Source organism: Lissotriton vulgaris, chromosome 2_1, assembly GCF_964263255.1.
Source record: "Lissotriton vulgaris chromosome 2_1, aLisVul1.2, whole genome shotgun sequence".
Classification (NCBI taxonomy): Eukaryota; Metazoa; Chordata; class Amphibia; order Caudata; family Salamandridae; genus Lissotriton; species Lissotriton vulgaris.
The window spans coordinates 264,030,203-264,048,670 of record NC_141687.1 but is presented as its reverse complement, the minus strand read 5'-3'; positions in this window follow the sequence as shown (position 1 = coordinate 264,048,670).

Below are 18,468 nucleotides of genomic sequence, written 5' to 3'. Positions count from 1 at the left end.
TTTCTTTCGGAGGGTTGATTGCAAGTAGGGCATCCCTATGGTTGTTTGAGGCCCTCTTTTTAGATCTACGAATAATTTTCTTAGGGTATCGTTTCTCCTTTAGTTGTTCCTCCAAGTTTTTGGAGTGTGCTTCGAAAGATTCCTTCTTAGAGCAGTTTCTTTGTACCCTGAGGAACTGGCCAAAAGGTAAATTGTCCCTCAGGGCCCGTGGATGGCAGCTGTCGTATCGCAACAATGCGTTCCTGGCCATGGGTTTGCGATATAGCTCAGACTCGATGCCGGTTGGAGTCGCGTGCAGTCTCAAATCAAGGAAAGCCAATGATGTTCTACTATGCTCGATGGTGAACTTTAAGTATTGGTTCTCACTGTTCAACCAACCATGAAATGATGTTAGTTCTTCTTCAGTGCCACGCCACACCACCAAAATGTCATCAATATAGCGTTTCCACACATATATTGATGATAGGTATGGGTTGGTGATGGTTAGTACACTCTGTTGTTCAAAATGGTGCACGTACAGGTTCGCCAGGCTCGGCGCGAAAACACTGCCCATACTGGTCCCGGACGTTTGCAGATACAATGTGTCTTCAAAGTGGAAATAATTCTCCTTCATAGCAATTGTGTGATAGGTGCCACCAATTTCAAAAACTGATTAATAAAGCGCCTGTAAAAATTGTCAAAGCCAATGAAGCACTGAACATCACGGACATTGCATGGGACAGGCCAGTTCATCACAGCCGAAACCTTTCGTTCCGCCATCTCCTGGCCATCCGGACTCAGGATCACCCCCAGAAACTCCACAGATCGTACATGGAAATCGCACTTACTCAATTTGCAATATAAGTTGTGCGCCTGAAGTATACCTAATACAGTTTCCACATGGTGACGATGGAGTTCCTCAGACTCAGAGTACACCAGAATATCATCGATGTACACGATGACATAATGATCCAAAATCTCGCGAAGAACATCATTAAGAAAGAATTGAAACGCCGCAGGGGCATTGCAGAGCCCGAACGGCATCACTAAGTACTCGAAAAGACCATACCTGGTCTTAAAGGCGGTCTTCCACTCGTCCCCATGTCTCATCCTGACCAAGTGGTAAGCCCCTTTTAGGTCCAACTTGGTGAACACGGTAGCCCCTTTGACTTGTTCCAGTAAAACACTGATGAGCGGTAGAGGGTACCTGTTTTTGACTGTTATGGCATTTAATGCGCGAAAATCCACACACGGTCTCAATTCTCCATTGGCTTTTGGAATAAAAAAAACAGGCGAGGCTGCTGGTGATTTGGACATGCGAATGAAACCCAATCCTAGCAACTTGTCTAGATAGGCCCTCAGATGAAGTGTCTCAGGTTCTGTCAACGCATAAATACGCCCACTAGGAACCACTGCCCCAGGTACCAGATCGATCTGGCAATCATATTGCCTATGTGGGGGAAGCTCTTCCGCATGGGTTTCACTAAATACCTTTGCAAAATTAGAGTATGCTTCAGGGAGTAACACACATTTTTCTGCAGCAGTAGCAATACTTGAGCCTCTAGACAACGCTCTAGTAGGTATCAGAGATGCAGCATGACAGTGCTCCAAACAGTATTCGGACTCCATGATCAAAGTTCTATTGCCCCAGTCTATGCTCGGATTCTGTTTTTCCAACCATGGTATACCAAATATTACTCCATACTGAGGGGCCCTGATCACGCTAAAGGATATCATTTCAACATGTGCCTCCCCATACAGTACCTCTAATTCCTCAGTTTTATACTCAACGGGGCCAGTACACAGCCTCCTCCCATCCACCGCATAGATTACCTCAGGGGACTCGTTCTGTATCAATTCGATACCCTTACTCTGCACTTCTTGAATGTCCATAAACATACCCGTAGCCCCGGAGTCAACCATAGCAGACATGACCACTTGTTTACCAGCAACCATCATCCTAATGGGAATAAAAAGATGACCTTTTGAAACCACATTTTCATCATACAACGAAGGGATGTATAAAGGACTCCAAGACACCCCTTCTTGTGTCTTAGTCAATCAGTTTTCCGCCCCCGCTTCAGCCGTTGCTGAGGCCGCTCTGGTAGAGCGAAAACGATTAACCTTGGGTTTCACGGGACACTCCCGTACAAAATGCCCATGTTTCCCACAATATAGACAAAGCCCCTGCTTGCGACGTGACTCTCTTTCAGCCGGAGTTAAAGCCGACCTAACAGCTCCTATATCCATCGGTTCAGGGGCAGAAGCTGAAGGTATTTCAGCCAGTTTGATCCTCTCTACAAGAGTTTTTCTACGTGTATCACCTCTCCGTTCGCTCAGCCTATGGCCAAGCCTCAACATCAGATTGATCAAATCCTCAGCAGTAGCAGGTTGAGGGTCAATCTGAGCTATGACATCCTTTAACTCTTCGCTCAATCCCTGATGGAATAGAGAGGCCTGTTTGTTTTCGGGCCAACTGGTCTCCGCCACTAACCTTCTAAATGCGTTAAGATAACCCACCAAATCCTTGTTACCCTGTTTCAACTCTAGCAATTCACGATCTGCTGTGTACGAGTCTGCCCTTCTGTCAAACGCTCTCAAAAATTCCAGCCGAAAGGCTTCCCAGTCATGCAACAGTGGATCATTCCGATTGACTAGAGGCACTGCCCATTGTGCGGCAGTCCCCACCAAGTAAGAGATTAAGAAGGCCACCTTAGCCTGGTTGGTAGGGAACGATTTGGGCTTACATGAAAAATGTAGCGCTACCTGAGTTAGAAACACCTGCACCTTCTCAGACTCCCCCTGAAAGCATTCAGGAGAGGCCTGAGGGATGGAGACTGGCATCTCCACCACCACTGCGGTGGAAGGGGCCGGGGCGCCTGCATCAAAAGGGTTTTGTGGTAGACCGTCAAACCTGGCCCGCAAGCCCGCTGTCTCTTGCCTTGACGCTGCCACTTCTAACTGCAGACTAGCTAAGGCAGCTATCACTTCCTCCATGGTAGCCATAAGGTTCAACCCGACCGGGAGGACAATATTCGTGGGTCGGGAATTCTGTTATGCTGAACGTCCTCGGGATCGGTTTGAAGATTATGTTCCACCTCTCAATCTTTCTAATGTCTGGACTACCATAATGGCACACCACATTGAATGGATTAAGTGAGGGATGTTGTGGGGGTTTTAGGAAAAAGGAAGGAAAGGAAGGGGACAGCATGGAGGGAGATCCTGAAGACACAAAGAGACCAAATCTCATGAATACCTTTTCTTTTCAAGAATTCTACATACAGTACTTCCAAGTGATACCTTAACCTTTTCTAAATACCTGTAAAGAAAAATAATCCTTCAGGGGATTGGTAGGTGATGGTAGAGGATGGGATAGAGGTGTTGCTGCAGTAATACAAAATCAACAGTGACATGTAACCTCCTGACATGCATGCATACACAACAGTATAGCGACAATTATCTGCGGAAGTAATAACATTCCCCTAGCTCACTCCTTGAATGCTTCACAAGGATCGAGAGTTATGAATACCACTCCTGATCATTCTCTGTTAATAAATGAGTTAAAGACAGTTGGAGGGGCGTGGCCAGGATGGCGGGCTGAGTGGTCGCACTCAACGTGAGCTCCGCCGTCCCTGAACCCTGATCCTGCTCTGAATGCGCTGATTCTCCCCCCGGGACACCGCGATTCAAGGTGCAGGGGAGTGGTGCCACGGAGGAGCAACCAACAGTTCGCGGGCGGGCCCCGGAGCGTGGGACTGACTCCGGAGGCGGCACCGCCGCGGAGAACAAGCGGGCCTAGCACACGGCCTGGCGGAGAGGCGGACCCTGCCCGGCCCTGGACGTCGGCCCGGGTGATAGCAGCTGCTTTCCTGACATTGCCCGCCTATCCCGGACCTCTGCGCTTCTCGTTGCTGTGGGGGTCGGCACCGGAGTTGCCTGATCCGGGGCCGCAGAGAGTCCGATATCGGGCCGGCATCAGTCTTCACGCAGGGCCGGGGCTCGGGCCTGAGTCCTGGGCCTCGCCTACCCTAGCGGCCTCTGGGCGGGCAGTAACGAACTGTGGGTTTTACCTGCCGGGCCTGGATGGTCCTGCCTAGCCCTGCGGCGCCCTCCCGGAGCGTGGATCGGCTGGAACGGAGGTGCCGAAAAGGAGGCGCCGGTCTTGGAGGCCCCCTGCTACGCGAGGCCGGGGCTTTGGCCTGTGCCCCGGGCCTCGAAGACGCTGCGTAGCGTTGAGCCACCGGCCTGCCGGTCGAGACGGTAGAGCTGGGAGCAGATCCCCTGACCGAAGGAGACCCTGCGGTGAGTCCGACAACGGAGGGCCCCTGGGGAGGAGAGTTACGGCCGACATCCCCTGGAACCGCGGGGGCCTGGGGGCAGGGCTATCGAGTCTCGGGCCTCCACTGCACCTAACCACCGGTCTGGCACTGGAACGGACCCCTTTGTGGCATCTTGGGTCTGACTGTGGGACAAGGTGGAGATAGACCGGGCGTTGTCGCAGCCCCCACGTGGTCCCCGAAGGCCCGCTGAGACCTAGCTTGGAGGGAGATCCCACATTGGCACTGGTGACGCCGAGCCCGAGGCCGCAGGGCTTGTGGCGCGAGAGGAAGGTGCGCTGCCAGACGGAGTGGAGCTAGGGGACTGGACAGTGGCCAGTCAGTGAGGGAGCAGACCGCTGATCAGTGGGGCATCCCGGCCCCATAGGCCATTGGGGGACGGAGTGGCAGATCATCAGCCCGGCTCCTACGTTGCTCCCAGGGTGAACTGCAGAGCTTCCAAGAGGGAAATCTCGGTGGCTAGCATGTCGAATAACAGAGGGAATCGGAAGGGAGATCGCACGTTGCCGGAGATGTTGCACCGGAGCGCTGCGAGACAGGACCGGGGTCAGCCATCCCCACCCCACCCGAGTACCGCCCAAGGAGCGAATGGAGGAGAACCCCCGGTCACGAGGTCCTTCCTGGAGTCCCTCTTCAGCTCATTGAGGGACGACTTTCAGACGCTCAAACAGGAGGTCGCAGGTGAGGTCCGAGAGATACGGAGGGAAGTGGACGGTTTAGGTGACAGAGTGTCCACGGTGGAAGACGCGGGCCATGCCAGGGACGAGGAAATCGCGCAATTGCAGCAGGAGGTCATCCGACTCCGGGAACAGCACCTTGACCTGCAAACGCACACGGAGGACCTTGAAAATCGCTCCAGGAGAAACAACATCCGCGTCCGGGGCATTCCGTCCCGAGAAGAGGGGGAGGATGTGGCGGCCTACCTTGGCGAGCTGTTCAGAGAGGTGCTGGGGGAACCGGCTGATTTCACTATCCGAATTGACAGAGCACACAGGGTGGGCCTGCAACGCCGGACTTCTGCCCCTCCGCCCGACATCTTGGCTTTCCTGCCGGACTATCCCTTGAAGGAACGAATCCTGAGGGAGGCTCGGAGGAGACCCTCCCTGGAGTTCAGAGGCCATCGGGTAGCGCTCTATCAAGACCTAGCGGCGTCCACTCTGCAAAAGCGCAAAGCTTTTAAAATTGCGACCGACTTTCTCAGGGAGCATGGCACTCAGTATTCCTGGGGACATCCCTTCCGGCTCATCTTTAGGTGGAATGGGACCTTGCACCAGTTGCGTTCTCTTCAGGATACGTGTGGTGTGTTGGGGATTACTGCCACTGAGGACGGAGCTCACACGCCACACAGGAGCCGTATCACCAGAGACGGATGGCAGACAATCCCCGGCCGACGATCGTCTGCTCCCATGACGGAGCCGGGTTCTCCTGCGGCCCAGGCGGAGTCGGGCCCAGCAGTGCAGGACGAAAATGGAACTCCCAGTGCAACGGAGGTGGCGCTCACAGCTTAAGTGAACTCCGGGGGGAGATCGACATCGATATGATGGAGCTGCAGGTTTGAGGGTTCTGGGGGGGGGTGGGGGGAGCGGAGGGGTGCGAGGTGGCTGGACGTCCACTTTTTTTTTGACTTTCCGCAGGCTTGTCCGATAAGGACCGGACTGGGACAATGGGTCTACAGTTTTTTGGGAGGGAGGGGTGTTTGAAGTTGTTGATCTGGTCTCAGTTGTGGGAGAGGACTGGATGAAGGAGGGTGGGTGGGGAGACCGGGGTTCAGTTGGGGGGGTTCAGGGGAGCTGGGGGGGTTGGGGTAGGAGGGGGGGATCCGGGAGTTGGCAGTGGGGAGGGGGGGTCGTCCAGTGCACAATGAGGTTTCTGGTTACCTTGGCAGTGTCCGTACTTTTTGGGTTGCTTCCTCTGAGCTACAGCGCCTATGGCTTGGCTTGTCTTCGTGGCTTCCGTGTGACTTGGGGGGGCAGGGGGCATTTGGTGCGATGCATTTCGAGGGCGGTGGGTCGGTGGCTGGATGGTGTGCTCACTGGTTTGCATGGCACGGACTGCTTCTCATGCCTCTGTGTGTTGCTTTATGCTTTACTGCGCCCTGTGCCGTGTTTGGCCTTTGTCCTCCCAATCTGGCTGACGGGGGACCCTGCTGCTTTTTGCTCCACTGTTGTCCATGCCTCCCACCACAGGTAAGGTGGTGACCCTGAATGTTCGGGGTTTGAATAATCCTGTCAAGAGGCGGGCAATCCTCTCGCTCTTAGAGAACACACAGGCAGACATTTGTCTCTTACAGGAGACGCACTTGCTTTCACAGGACACACACAGACTCAAGTCCCACAAGTTCCCTACACAATTTTTTTCCTCTTGCACCACTAAAACGGCCGGGGTGGCGATTCTGGTGGCGCGCCACTTCAAAGGGGAAATTCTTCACAAATTCACTGAACAAAAGGGTCGACTGCTGGCTTATCGGTTTAGGATAGGGGGTCTTCCGTTTACAATCGGGTCCTTATACAGTCCCAATGAGCGGCAGGACCGCTTTCTGCAGGCGGCGATCGAAGAGGTCTCTGCTACGCAAGATAGGCATATCATACTCGGGGGGGACTTTAATATTGTCTTTTACTCCGCACTGGATAGGTCGGCGCAGCGCTCCCCCCAGGTCGGGGAACTCTCTGCGGACCGCAGAGCTCAGCTCGCGGAGGTGGACCTCCTTGACTTATGGAGACAGCTACACCCGAATGATAGGGATTATTCATATTTCTCCCACGCGCACAAGACGTATGTGCGGTTAGACTACCTTTTGGTTACCTCCCCAGTAAAGGCGCTAGCCTCGGGAGCGGAGATGGGGGTGATCTCCCTTTCGGACCATGCTCCTGTTGAGGTTCTGCTTGATATGCCTCCGACGGCCCCTCGCCCTCGGACATGGCGCCTTCGTGACACGCTGTTGCACAGGAAGGAGGTAGTGGCTCGCATTGAGACGGTGATTAAAGAATTTCAGTCTCATAATGACAACACTGACACTAGTCGGGCTACGCAGTGGGCGGCCTTGAAGGCGGTTGTCAGAGGGGAATTCATTGCGATCTCATCGGCAGAGAATAGGGCGCGGCAGGCCAAAAGAGAGGAACTTACAGATCGGGTGAGAGAGCTAGAACAGATCCACCGCAGGACGGGGGCTCCTCGAATTTGGCAGCAGCTCAAGGAGGCCCGGAAGCTTCTGACAGCCCTGGATTTTGACCGGGCCGAGTATGCGGCGTTACGGCTGCGGCACACCTTTTACACCGGTGGGGACCGGTGTGGCCGGTTATTGGCAAATAGGCTCCGAGCAGCGAGGCAATCTCAGCTTGTTAAAGGAATCACTGACCCATCGGGGCGACTGGAGACTGATGACGCGCAGATTGCGGCTGTCTTCCGCGGGTTTTATGAAGATCTCTATTCAGGAACTCCCCCGAATGAGGAGGCCCTGGATGCATATTTGGGCTCGGTTGACTTGCCCTCCCTAGAGCCGGTACAGGCGGACCACTTAGACAGAGATATCCGGGTTGAGGAGGTGATCTCCGCTATTGCCAGACTCAAGCATGGTAAGGCACCAGGGCCGGACGGCTACATTGCACTATTTTACAAAACGTTCTGCACTACGCTGGCTCCCATCCTGACGCGTCTGTTCAACTCCTTTGCGGAGCATGGGGCCATTCCACCTGATCTGCTTCGAGCCACCATCTCGGTAATCCCTAAGCCCGGTAAGGATCCGACAAAGTGCGGATCGTATAGGCCGATCTCCCTTCTGGATATTGACCTGAAGTTATATACAGGGATTCTAGCAGCTAGACTGGCTCTCCACCTACCCAGACTGGTCGATCCCGATCAAGCGGGTTTTGTCCCCGGACGACAGACGGTGGACAATACGAAACGTGTAGTCCATTTACTGGAGAAAGCATCTCGGATTCATGGGGAGCGGATGCTGTTAGCAGTGGATGCGGAGAAGGCATTTGACCGCGTCCACTGGCCTTACCTGGAACGAGTGCTGCTTAAAGCGGGTATCGGAGAGAAATTCCGCTCCATGATTCTCAATTGCTACAATCGGCCGTCAGCGGTGGTCCGGGTCAATGGGTGTGCCTCAGCCTCTTTTAGTATTGAACGGGGCACCAGGCAGGGCTGCCCGCTCTCGCCTCTGCTTTTCGCGCTGTACATGGAGCCATTGGCCCAGCGGATGCGGGATAACCCAATGGTGACTGGCATCCGAATGGGGGGCTTTGAACACGCTATTAGCCTCTAGGCTGACGATGTTATTTTGACCATTGACCGGCCTCGCGTGGCCCTGCCTGCGTGTATGGAGGAATTGGCCTCTTTTGGCATTGTGTCCGGGTTCAAGATGAACATGGGGAAATCGGTGGCGCTGGATGTCTCCCTCGAACCGGACACTAGGTCGTATCTGCAGCAGCGGTTCCCTATGCTCTGGTCCTCGGGAGCGGTGCCGTATCTGGGGATCCAGATTGCCCCTACCTTGCCGGCCATGGTGTCAGCGAACTACCGGATTCTAGGTGCCAAGATTAGGGAGGAGTTGAGCCGGTGGAACCGAGGCATTCTTTCCTGGCTTGGCAGGATAGCTGCTGTCAAGATGACGGTGTTGCCTCAGGTACTATACCTTTTTCGGGCCCTGCCGCTCCAACCACCAGTGGGATGGATCTCACAGCTCCAGGCGGACGTATCTCGGTTTATCTGGCAGGGTAAGAAGCCTAGGATGCGTCGAGCCCTCTCGTTGCTGGCTCCAGAGGCTGGTGGGTTGGGTATCCCTGACTTCCGCAAGTACTTTCAAGCTGCTCAATTGCGCTACCTTGTAGAGTGGAGTAAATGGGAATCTGATAAGCATTGGCTTTTTCAGGATCAGTCGGTAGCGGGGAGGCCCTTGCAGGAGATCCCTTTCCTGCGTCGCCCACACCGGCCTAAAAACCTCTATGCCTCCTTTGTCACAAGAGTGCCTCTGCGAGTGTGGGACGCTACTGGCGTTCTGCGCGGTCTTACCACGTTTCCGTCTCCACTCACCCCGCTGGTGGACAACCCGGACTTCACCCCGGGGATGGAAAAGGGGGCTTTTACGGAATGGCGTCAGGCGGGATGTAGGGCCTTATGTCACCTATATGGCCCGGAGGGGGTTCACCCCTTTCTCCAACTCCGTCAAGAGTTTTCGCTTCCGGAGACGGAGCGACTTTGTTATATGCAGGCTCGCCACTGGGCTCTTCAGCCGCAGGTGAGAGGAGCGGCCGACCGGCCTTTTCTCCCCTATGAACATTGGCTCATGACGCGGACTTCGGACTCCAAACTGATCTCTGATTTGTATAAACTACTGCAGCCGCCAGCGACACACCTTTATCACCCCGGGAGGGAGCGATGGGAACGGGAGTTGGGGAGGACACTAAGCCATAAAGAATGGGAACACATATCATACAGAGCGAGGCATTCAGCTTACCACATGGGGCTCACAGATACACTAATGAAAGTTTCTACCTACTGGTATTACACGCCTGAACGAGTGCGAGAGTTTGATCGCAGTAAGGATGATACATGCTGGAGAGGATGTGGGCTCCGAGGTACTCTCACTCACATACTTTGGGACTGCCCGCTTCTGGAGCCTTACTGGAGGGAAGTGCTGGATGAAATTGATTCTAGCTTCGAAATTGAACTGCCCCGCTTCCCTGCCTACACTCTGTTGGGGCTTCCGAACGATCTAATGTACCCCCTTCGATCTCGCAGGGGCAGACAGATAGCGATAGCCCTGGGTTCCGCTGTCCAGAACATTTTAATACACTGGCACACGGCCACGATCCCGTCTATCACTGGCTGGTTTCACAGATTGTGGCACGTGTTGGGTATGGAGAAAATGTCTCTTACAGTGGCGGGGGATGTGGATCAGTTTAGAGAACTCTGGCAGCCCTTTCACTCCCTGTTGCTTACTGAATTTCGGGAGCTCACCTGTCCCAAGTATCTCCGCCTTCTCAGGCTCCCGATTCCGGAGGGCTCCGTTTCATGATCTCCCTATGGACTGGTCATCTTTGATACTGAGGCTCTGATGTGTGTCGCGATTCAGGAACTGCGCACTGGACGAGGGGTGGGGAGAGGGGTGGGCGAGGGGTGGTTGGGAGTTGGGGGGGCAGTTTGGGGGGGGGTTTGTTGAAAATGTCATGGCACATTGAGGCGACATTTGTCTTCTGCTATTGAGTGATCAGACTTCACAGGGTGTTACTTGTTGCTGCCGCTTTTGAACTCTGGCACTGCGCCCTGCTATGTCTTTTGTATCATTTGTCTGTCTTTATGTGTCGTGCTGAATAAAATACTTTAAACCTAAAGACAGTTGGATTAAACTTCATGCATATCATACCACATCCATCTACACCCCAGGGTATGACCATATCTTCTAAAGTGTGGCACTATAGACTCGCAGAGAGCTCCATTTCAACATGGCTGATTTTCCAGCAGAGCTAGCTAAACACACCTCCAGGATTGTTAATCTCCATAGTCTCTCCCCCTTGATTCTCCTCATTCCTTCCTTAATCTTGCCATCTGGCTGGGTTCAAAGAGTAGAGGTGTAAATGAAACTGGCCTCCTCTGCCTGTCTCCTCCTATTGAAGAATACTGTTTACGACCCCTCCCCCTGCTTTGGCATTCCTATGTACCAGAACCCTGCCTTCCCAGAAGGGCTTTATAACCACATAGGCTACTTATCACCACATCAAAGGAGCCTGGCTAATCCACTTAACTCTGACCAATCAGGACAGACTTTTGGCATTCAGACAAGGAAGTCCTATAACTTCTTGACTGTACATTTTAGTCTGTACTTCTTGCCATGTTAACCTATGTGGCTGGGAATTTGCAATGGGAAAAATTACTTGGGCCATTTTTCCAACACCAGGGCTTTATAAAACATATTTTATGAGGAACCTGACTATAGCCACAGGACCCCACACCGCTGGGATACCTAGGGGAGCCTTCAGTGGTTCAGAATATGTACACACATTGCAGATCCTTGCTTCCACACTGCTCCTAGCACAAAAGTAGATTTTGTGAAGCACTGCACCCAAATGTGGGGAGGGAAATGTGCAATTTCACTAAGCCCCAGGCATATAAAACTCATTTTTATAAGGATCTCCTTACTCATACCTGCCCCCCACCCCTGAGACACCTAGGGGAGACCCTGGGGATACCTAATATGCCCCAAAATTGTAGTTGATTAATTTTTAAGTGCCCCAAACACCAAAGTCGAGTTTGGGCACAATTTGTATTTTAAAAACTGAGCTCAGCCTCCAGCAGTGCACACGTGTAAGTGCAGAAAGGGCTGCTGGCCTCTAAACTGCCATGCCCTATTATATACTAGGGACTTAAAGGTAGTTCTGATCTCCCTGTCCTATTATGTACTAGGACCTTATAAAGGAGGTTATGCCAATCTTAGGGGTACCCTAGCCCATACTGTACCCTAGAGTCTGTAGGTATTTTCTCTGTATTCTAGGTGTATCATCAGCATAGCACTGGTCCTGGGCCTGTTCCTGGTTGGGCAGGGACAGTCAGAGTCTGCTACCACCAGTACCGGTCAGCAAAAAATGGGAGGTGCCCAGGGCACGAGGATGACTTTGCAACACTATTCTTCTCCCCAAAGAGGAGGAGCCTGACAAAACACAACATGACAGAGAAAGGACTCTTTTTGAACTCCGCCGTTCCCATCTTATCACAGAGTGAGATGGGGGTCAGTGAAGTTTGGTGATTTCACCCCAATTGTGACAAGAGGGAAAAGTGTGGTAAGTATCGGGTGAGTGACAGGAAGTCTCACTCAGAGCTTCTTTCAGCAACACTCATTGCTACATCATTCGACTGTGCCTCTGCATGCGGTTTCACACACCACACACTGAAGTGAAAGGGAGAGCCTGTATTATGGTAAGTCCAATTTCATTGCATCATTCCTGACAGGCACCTGCGCAGTCGCACTGAAACTTGAGGGAGTGATTTGATGCCTGGCTTTTAGTACGAGTGAGGCTCAGGCAGCCAGACATTCATCGCTGTGTTGCTTATTCTTACTGAGTTACAAATACAAAATATGAAAATAGGTTTGCAAATTGGGTGAGTTGCAAGGCCCCAGTGCCCTAACTGAAAAGCCTCCACTAGGTAATTGTTTTACACCCAGGTCTCACAGGGCAGGATATTTTGTGTGTGGGTGAATATATATAGCTCCTGTCCTTGCCAGGCCAGAGGGTGCTTTGTGAATGTAACTAATGTTGTGTTACCTTTCTTCCCAGCCTGTGTGAAATCCTTGAGCGATGTCTGTCTATGACGGCGGGCCAAGGTGTGGCCGCATTTTGCATAATGCAGCATCATCTCTTCCTATGTTGCAATTTTTCTTTCCCCTTCCCTACCTTTGTTTTTGCGGAGAAGGGGAGCGACGGTGTGTGAGTCTAATGCATGTGTGCCTAAATGGTTGTAATGCAACTCAATATTTATATCAATAAGTAACAACAACAAAAATCACATCATTAAATAATACTTATTCTGACCAATGAATATTCCTATTTGACGGACAAATTCCTAGTTTGTCTCATTGATAGCGTTAATGATAATTTTATTTGTAATTTGACCTGAAACATCATTTATATGACATTTGTAAATGCAACCGGCACATAAAGATTTATGTCATGAAAATTGCATCTGGTGCGACTTATAGTTTGCCTTGCCAGTTCTAGAATGCGCAGCCATCCATAACTGGTGAGTTTCCATTTTTAATTTACAGCCATAACTCTAATGTTCTCTGTGTGTTTAAAGGGAATGTCAGAATTCTCTTAAACATATGTTACTATATTATTATCAATCGTAACTATAACTTAAATTTAACTGTGTTTTTTTGTCAGTGGACGTTATAGCGCAGTAATAATGTGCACGACCAAAACGTGAGCTGCAGGAATTCGCTGTAATTGTGTTTTTGGCACTGTTTTTTAAGTGCAAAATCCATCGCATCCATTGTGAAGAAGCATTTTGCCCCAAATTCCTTATTTGCAATACGTGTGATTTTGCGTAATTTTTCTGAAAGGTTTCATAGTTACACAAAAGCAAATTATGCACCCCCCACTCATGACTATTAGGAGACTTGTTTCCCTGATTAAATTAGTTACCACATGTAATCTGGGAATCGGTAAGCATTGTTTTTCACATCAGTTTTGCTGTATTGTGGTAAACTGGATTTTGACCTTTTCACTGTAGTAATAAAAGTGCGAATGTATATTCATTAGCACAGTTGCTATAAATAACATGCGGTCTAATACCATGGCATAAATATAGTGCACATTGGTGATAACATTTTGCATTGAAAAAGCTGGCCAATCTGCCTATAATTTTTAACCCCTTGCACAGATCTTCACCAGAACTGGATGCCACTTGGCTTACTGAGCTAAAGCCTGAAATACCAATTTTGATGGAGATCAGATGGAAAAAGTGTGTTTTCCCACTTTAGCACCCTTATGTAAGTTTGCTTACACCTACAGTAAAAAAGTATACACGGATTTACGTTAAACTTGACATGAAAGCAGAACTTCATTCAGAAAGTGTGCTTTCATTGTGTTGGTGTCACTAGTTTTTTTTAAATCTAACCATTCAAAAAAATTGCCAGGAGTTCTTCACTGAACTATATGCTGAAATATATGCTCGATTGACTGTAGATAAAATAAATAAAAGCTATTAGTGAGCCAGAATATTTGTTACAAAACAAAACACTTCAAGCATTAATTTTTTTATGTTTTTTTAAAGACATTCCGATAGGAAAGCTCTGACTGTGTCAGCAGGCCAAAACCAAACCTCTACCCTATGTATTAACTAAATACATACTTGTATGAAAAGGGATGAACTTGTACTTTTGTACATTAATTTGTGCAGTTGTTTCTTTTTTGTTTATTTTGGAGCGAAAGGAAAACTGAATGTAAGGTACACAGCTGCAAGCAATTAAGATGAGCAACTTCATTTTTTTGGATATCTAATGCCAATAAAGCCTGATTGCAGCCAAAAAAATAAAATTGCCATGAGGACTTCAAATGATTAACACTTATGTACATAATCTTCTGTTTTAAATAACAAGTCAAAAAATGCAACCCTTGTCAATCACATTTGATTTTTTTAATCAAATGTAATTGCTTTGAGAAGGGATCCACATTTTTTTTCAGCCATCGTGAAGCTCACAATTTTTAATTTGCGATCAAAAGAGAACTGTCGTGGACGTTCACTAGAAATGATGCTAGATAAGGTGAGTACAACTGGCCCATGGTCTGATGTCACTCTAGGAAATACTTGGATTCCAGCCTGATTTAACATCAATATAGAAACGAAAAAATAGTCTAATCGAACCAATGTGCGATGTGGAAAAGAAAAAAACGTGTACCCAGGTGACCCACCCCTTAAAACCGACCAAGCATCCACCAATCCATGGGCTCCCAGGACTTCCTGTAAGGCTTTGAATACTCTTGGCTTCCTGCCTGTATATCTCACCTTCTCGTTATTTAGCACGTTGGGTGCTAGGTTTATATTAAAATCACCGCACATGATCAATGGTGTGGGCCAGGCTGCCTATTCTACATTTAAAAAGTTGAGAGTTTCTGCTTCATCTAGGTTTGCTCAATATACAACACACACAGTAACTTTAGTGTTGCCCACAACACATTCTGCTATCGCCCAGCGTCCCAGCCTATCAAATTGTGTCCTCCCTGTAGTAGCTATATGACTCTTGCCAAGAATTGCCACACCTCTGGCCGCCCCTGAATATTTAGTGCATGCTATTAAATTGAATCCCAGTTCTGTTAACATATGTCTCTTAGACCAGACCACGTGGGTCTCTTGTAGACATATGATGTCACATTGCAAAGCCCGTATCTCTTGTGTAACTCTTCGTCTTTTCTCCACTGAATTCAGCCCCCTGACGTTCAGTGTGCCCACCCTTAAACCCCTACCTGCCATTTCGCCACTTCAAATTTAGCATCTTTACTCCAACTAAATTTCACCAATTGCTCCCCAACATCAACAAAATACAAGTTTCTTCCCAACCCTAACTCGTGTGTTATTTTCTTTTTCCTCCCCAGTTCCCCACTCCCCCCCTTAGCCCCTCCCCTCCAAAGCCCACCCTCGCCACCACCCTTCACGAGGCTTAAGGACCATGTCCTCTGCGATGCAGAAGTGCCTTCACTGCGTGTCATGACTCCCCTTCTCCCCCCACAGATTTTTATCGTTCCACACTCATAATCAACAGCCTTACTTCAGGCTAATTATATCCTCCTTAGGGTGTTCTCCATAAATACTACTTCAAGAGCCTGCAAAATCTGCATTACATCATGCATACAGTCTTTCTCTCAGACACAGATAGTCAGAGGGCTCAGACCTTTATCTGCAACTAAATCGATCATTCCATTATATTTGTAGGAATTCAGGCCCTTAACCCCAGGACACCAATTGCCTACTTGATATTCCTGTTTCCAATGCTGACTCCAGAATTAAATTTACCTAAAGAAAAATTAAATGGGGGAGAACAGGCCCCCAATGTACTATAGCCTATAGTTTAGGAACAAAACAACGTTGCAACTCTTACACCCCTTAACGCCCATAATCACCCTCTTAAATTATAGCGCAAATCCAACGCCCTCTCAAAAGTGCAGTATGTCCATTATAGTCTATTTCTGAGAGTTCAGTAATTGAGATTAAGTTTTCGCCTGTTTGTCCATTTGATTCAAATATAACTGAGCCTCAGACCCAGAGGTGAAGTATCGCGTTTGATTTTTAAAAATAGTCTTCAGTTTGGCAGGGTTGAGTAGAAAACATTGAGCACCTTTTGCCTGGAACGGTGCGATTAATTTCCGCATTTGCCATCTCTCATTCACCGTTGTTGGGCAAAAGTCTGGGCGAACAAAAAACTCACACCCAGCCGCGTTCCTCCTTTTCTCTGGACGTGCAAGATCGTACAAAGCCTCTCTCAGAAGAAAATTATTTAAACAGATCAAGATGGCCCTTGGATATGCTTTCTGTCCATTGTCACACCGACGATTCACAAAGGGGAACCTTTGTGCGCGAATGATTTCGATTTCCCAATTCCAAGATTTCATTTCCGGAAAGGTTTCACTAAACAGCTGAATAATGAATCTACGAGTGTCCGACCCCTCTTTACCTTCCGGAATGCCCAGGACACGTAAATTATTGCGCCTAGCGCGATTCTCAAGGTCTGCGAGTTTCCAGTCTGTGTCCGACTTTGATTTTTGCAGTGTCTCAATAGTCGATTTATGTTTTCCCAGGCTATTTTCAGTTGAGGAAACACGCTGTTCCACCTCCGTCACCCTGGTGGTTACCTCAGTACAAGTTTTCACTAGGCGCCTTACAGTATTTTGAAGCTTTTTCACGGCTCCTTGTGTCCACAATCCTTCAGCTCTAGTCTCATTCCGGTGAGCCATTACGCTTTTTTATATCAGCCCTAGAGTGACTGCATCTTCATTTATCTCCTCCTCATCCAAATTGAACTGGGCACATGGAGTACCTTGGTTCTGGTCTAAATTTCCTGCCACTTCTGGCATTTTCCTAACTGTCTCACAGGTTGCGCCTTGTTCATTGCCTTCCTGTTCTTCCTCATCCGGCATTGTCCCCCAGTCGCCTAGATTACTTAAACTGTCTTCATCATTTCCTTCATTTTCCTTTTCTGATGGAGAGGTCAAATCTGACATTGAATAAAATTTTCCATCTGAGCCTACATATTCTGATCGGTTGCCGCTCTCAACCCCCAGATTGGTATCTGAACCTATAATATTATCCACCCCATCCTCACTATTGACAATTTCAATTTCAATTTCCTCTGTCAATTCGGGCTGGGAGATTACAGGTGGATCATTATCAGGTAGCAGAGTTTTCTGCGGGTCATATTGGGGTCCAGCCATCACTTGATCATTATGCGGCTTTAAGTTAGAGACGTCGACTTTGGACTTGTTCTTTTTTTTATTAAAGATTGCCGGGACAACTCGCTGTCTCACTGCCCCGTCTTGTGAGCCTTTGCTTGAAAATGTCGCAGCATTTTTTTGGGGCGGTTGAGCGCTGGGGGTAGTCATAGTGGGTAATGCATCCTGTTGCGTATTAGTTGTTCTCATTAAATATACGCCATTAGACACAGTCCCCAAAGTTCCATCTACGATACAGGGTTGCAATGAATTGTCTGCAATATTCCCTGCTGCACTCCCCTCTATTGGAGTGTTCATAGGCGCTGATATAGCTGGTGCACCCCGATTCCTCGTGCCGCCTCTACCTTTCGCCATTTATATTTACCAAAGTCAACAATAATATAACTGCAGGGGCTCTCTTGCCAGACCTCGAAGCAGATAGGCGTTTCCCCACTCGTAGCTTATACTGGAATCGTCTTGTGACCAAACTCTGAAATACCGTGCATATGCATAATGCAACAACAATTGTTTTTGCCCCCCAGCGTAGCTCATCGTACTCCGTACTCCGTAAGCCGTTCTCCGTGTAATTTTCAATTCAAAGTTGCTTTTTTTCCATCAACGGCGTCACAGCCACCGCGTTACTGCTCTCCTCCGTCGAGCTCCCACTCTAATCGCAGCTGTAGCATGTTTGCCGGCTACCGGCCGAACCCTCCCTGCTCATTCCAAGAGCCGCCTCCTCAACAACTGCAGCAGCCTCTCCGTGTTGCTGACTTGAACCGACAGCTCCGTGCTTCGAAGACACTTGCTCTGGAAACCTCATGCTCCACAGAAAAACAACGGTATCGGTGCCCTTGGTACCCCGCCGCCGTCCAATGGATAATGGGGTGCAGGAAAGTCTTTAGCGAGGGGGATTAATGAGGAGTCATGCAGAGCACAACTCACAGCACTTCACCGGCCACAGCAGCGGCCGCCATCTTGCCTCCCCCAATTCTTTATTGAACATATGAAGGAGTGGATTGTATCTTTTTTAACATTAATCCGGGGAGCAGTAATGTAGGTTGTGTGTGGGATTGTTTTAAGGCTGCCTTTCGTGGGGAGGTAATGAGTTTGGGTCTGTACAACCAAAAAAAACAAGCTGCAGAAATAAAGGCACTTTATCAGGAGTTGATCACGGCCGAAGAGGCGCTCATGGTACGGATACAGGCAGGGATTAATATAGATGCAGAGATTAA